Source organism: Pimephales promelas, chromosome 9, assembly GCF_988280905.1.
Source record: "Pimephales promelas chromosome 9, fPimPro1.hap1.1, whole genome shotgun sequence".
Taxonomy (NCBI): Eukaryota; Metazoa; Chordata; class Actinopteri; order Cypriniformes; family Leuciscidae; genus Pimephales; species Pimephales promelas.
The window spans coordinates 28437828-28442124 of record NC_142777.1 but is presented as its reverse complement, the minus strand read 5'-3'; the positions used below and the strand labels follow the sequence as shown (position 1 = coordinate 28442124).

At 37.1% G+C, this 4297-nt stretch overlaps 1 long non-coding RNA gene across 3 annotated transcripts; it reads left to right on the top strand.

The window, feature by feature from the left end:
• On the top strand, nucleotides 1-3997 carry LOC120486000 (uncharacterized). 3 transcript variants are annotated; one of them, XR_016169705.1, is made up of 7 exons: nucleotides 1-990; nucleotides 1599-1700; nucleotides 2420-2669; nucleotides 2842-2903; nucleotides 3016-3107; nucleotides 3196-3311; nucleotides 3410-3997. It is a non-coding gene; the product is annotated as an uncharacterized LOC120486000 (long non-coding RNA). The 3 variants fall into 3 exon arrangements; XR_016169704.1 differs by having other exon boundaries at nucleotides 2-990; nucleotides 3193-3311; XR_016169706.1 differs by lacking the exon at nucleotides 1599-1700 and having other exon boundaries at nucleotides 2-990; nucleotides 3193-3311.
• The last annotated feature ends 300 nt before the right edge of the window (nucleotides 3998-4297 follow it).

Genomic DNA, 4297 nt, shown 5'->3' with positions numbered 1-4297 from the left:
TGGTCTACAGCAAACAAGTTTTTTGTACAGAAAAATAAATAAATTCTTAAGGCCCTGAAACAGAAAACCGACGTCAAAGAACTAGCAATGACTAAAGCCAACTCTAGGGTTGGCTTATGTCGCCTGTGTCAGGGCCTTAAAACCACTGTATGAAAAAAAGTATCCTAATCAAATATTCTTTTATAAAAACAGGACAAAATAAACACCATGAATATACGTTCACAAAAACATCTGAATATTTAATGAAATAAAAAATACAGGGAAACATTTCAGAATATCTAAATTTTTATTGTGAAGTTTTACAAATTGCAGACAACAACATTTGTCGCCATTGGCTTTGCTTAGTTGGGGACATTTTTATTTAATATTCAACAATGTTATTGAACTGCCTGCATTGACACCATTATATGAGATCTGGACTGAGATGGACAATGACATCACGGTTTTGGCAGAGTTAATCCATGCTTCTTTGGGCATGCATGATGTGAAACGAGTGGTCGCAAAACCACCGGGCTTTCCGGTGTTATTGTCAGCAGCTGGTTATCCTTCCATGTTGAAAGGTAAGTCCAGCTGCATCATATTTATTTACAAAATTAAATAGATTCACTTGCAACGCGTCATACCGAGGTTTGTGGTTTGAGTAAATAAGTCCTTCCGCAAACAAACAAGCTGCAAGAAAAGGGGGCGTTTTGAGGTTTGAAATTCACCACTCACAACCAAAACACAACAAATGTGGTGACGTAATGGAGGTGCAACCAATAACGTTAGTGTATTGCTTCAAGCGCGAGAAAAATACTTTAAAATTACAGCATTCTTTCCCGAAGCAAAGAGAACAGTTTGTTTGGAAACAGTTTTCTTCTATTCACCTTATTTTGCACGACAACAAGGGTGACGCCATTGCGTTCGTTTTGTCATCTTACTCCCGTCTGAGAAAGACTTCAACTTCCGGCTCATGAGAGGGATGAGATTCTGCGCTAGTTGAAACGAACGGTAAAATATGTCAAGTATTAAATGTTCAGTTAGGTGCTGCCATAACAGTTGGATTAAGAGGAGAGAACAATTGGACCAACGGTGTAACGAACATAATGTGAGGCGGTCAGATTGTTGTTGTGGTGCACTTTACGATTTAGCTACACCCACCACCTAAAGACGAGGAGCACCGGAGGCAATGGCGGAAGGCACTACATTTGGAAGCATAGGCTTGAAAGTGCCCAACTGAGGCTAAACACGGAAACGATTCTGATGAGAAAACGCAAAAGTGGCGTTGCGTCATCTTTTTTTTATTCTGCGTTTTGTGTGAGAAATCCGCGTGCAAATGGAGACGCAAGTGTGTGAAATTCAATGTAGTATGCACTTCAGGCGACTAGGAGTGCATACTACAACAACACCAAGTCCACGCGCCTGCGTACAACTTTCACCGTCAAGCAAACGTTTGCGTTTTTACCGTTTACACGGGTAAGATTTAAGATTTCCACTCTGGAGGGTGGTTTCACTTTTTTGCGTTTTTGAGCCTCAAAAACGCCATCGCCGTGTAAACGAAAGGCACATCCGATAAAATATGTTTACGTTTTCACCCGCGAGCGTTCTCGTGTTAACAGGGCCTAAGGACGGGAATCCGATTGAGGAACACCCCAGAAATGGCTCGGCTACGATGTTCCGATAAAGAAGTCACGCTGGGTGTTGAATATTGTCAGATTCAGGTAAGCTAACTTGCCTAACTGTTATGTGCTTGTTTGCCTAACTTTAGATTCGTGAAGTCCGTTCTATGAATGCATTTAAGATCAGTAACAAGCCGTAAACAAAATACAATGAATCTTGCATGATTACCATTGCCCACACATACATGTTGTTTATTTAACTTTGTGATATTGACCTAAGAGTCTGAAAGAATGAATGAATGAATATTCACGGTAGTACAAGATAGTATGGTAACTTACATTAGTCTTACAATAGCTCACATTACTGCTATTGCACATTACGAGATGTAAACAACACTGGTCCAGATGCACTTCCTGTTTCAGTTTGTAAAAGGCTTCTTAATTTCAAATGTAAAGAAAATATCTTGAATATGTTTGTTTAACTTTTTAATTCAGTTGTTCTGTTGGTTGTACTTTAACCCAACGTTTATACAGTGTTAAAACTGAAACAGGAAGTGCTTCTGGACCAGTGTTTACATCTTGTGAAATGGTCTATACAGAGATTGCTGATGCTAGCAGGCCAGCTGGCTACATCTCTCATTCAGATATTGATATTGACTTATGGCGAGTTAGGAGATTGTGTATTGTTTCGTTTTTAATTAATGTATCTTTCTCACACACTGTTCTGTGTAACTATGGGTGCCATCATCAATGAATTCTCCATGATCTATTTTAAGTAGCTACTAATGTAAAAAATGTTTATGGTTATAATATTTCCATAGATGCATCAATGAGAGTCAGTAATGCAGTGGATAACTATGAGGATGATCACATCCACATGCCCCACAGCTGTGATGCAGAATCACAATGGGAGGATCAATCTGTCTTTGGCCACAACCTGATCTTCTCAGAGAGACTCTCCAGCGTCTTGATGCTCTTTAGCGAAAGTATGAGCAGCACAGACTAACGTTACATGAAGAATCTTACAACGCTTCGAAAAGAATAAAAAAGGCAAATGACGTGAACATTGCGGTAAGTCCAATTATTGTTCTATAACGTGGCTGTAAGCCATAGTTCGGTTACAATTATTGTTTTGTCTCTTGCGGTTACTGTGATGGTCAGCTTATTCCAACTGAAAATTCAGTTTTGTGGTTCTTGAAGATTGTGAATCAATTTAATCGCTTTTTAATTTCAAACTTTACAGGAATCTGTAAGGCGCCTCCATAATTCAGAGAACAACCCACACAAATACGTTCCACAAACCAGGTAAGACTGTTTCTTATATACTATAGCCTAAATGTTAGTTTAATCTACTACTCTATGGATTTGGAATGCCAAAAGTGAATTTCAGTAATGATACCTGCAACTTTCCCCCCAGAATAAATTCATCACATAAGCTGGCTGTGACCACTTACCTCTTCGAAGAATTAAGGTCAACTTTTACAGACGTTGACCCTGAATGTGTAAAAGGTAATCTTAAAGATGTTGTAATCATTTTATTGTCCTCTGTTTTACTTATTTTTATTGCCATTACATTTATTTATGATATATTTAGCAGGTTGGAAGATGTATTTTGAGATTTTGCGGAGGAAGTATTCTTTGGCTCAGCCTGAAAAGGCCCAGAAAAGAAAAACTATGACGAGCATTGCAAAGAACCTTCAAAGAAAGCGACTGGTAAGTTAAGAAACTGGTTAATCACTTTTTTTTCTCTTCAGAATGTAACTATCCTCCTCTCTGTGTTTTAGTGGTTAAGTTACTGTCATGTTTTTCAGTTGCTGGAGACCAGGTCCGGGGTTGTACAAACCAACACAGAAAAGGAACTTTGGAAGACCGCAACAATAGAACTGATGTCTGATGAAGATGATGCTATTGTTGATGGAAGGCCAGTGTGAATGGTGAGGTCTCCACCAATCTGCTCTCTGCTAGGTACTATAAAACAGACTAGAGGCTGACCCACACTATGCGTCACACCACCAGCGTATCATGGCAGTTTGAAAAATGTTAACTCGTATAAAAAAAAAAAATATATATATATATATATATATATAACCGTTCAAAAGTTTGGGGGTCGGTAAGATTTTTTTTTTTTTTGGTTTGGGGGGGATAGCTCAAATTAACTCAATACTTTTATTCAGCAAGGATGCTTTAAATGAATCAAACGTGACAGTAAAGACATTTATAATGTTACAAAACATCATATTTCAAATAAATGAAATATAACTTTCTATTGATCAAATAATCCTAAAAAGTCTACAACTGTTTTCAACTTTGGTAATAATAATGAATATTTATTGAGCATCAAATCATCACATTAGAATGATTTCTGAAGGATCATGTGACACTGACGACTGGAGTAATGATGCTAAAAATTCATCTTTGATCACAAGAATAATGTATTCCAATAGAAACGTTTATTTTAAATTGTCATATTTAACAATATTACTCTTACTTTTTTTGTATTTTTTATATATAAAAAAAAAGCAGCCTTGGCGAGCATATGAGACTTCTTACCGATCCCAAACTTATAAACGGCAGTGTACACCTTGAATATTTTATATACACTTTAATTTCTTATTTATTTTTCTCGTATTATTTCATATATTTGTTCCTTTTTTTGTTGTCCATGTTGCTTATCTCCATTTTGTTTACTTGTTTGCATT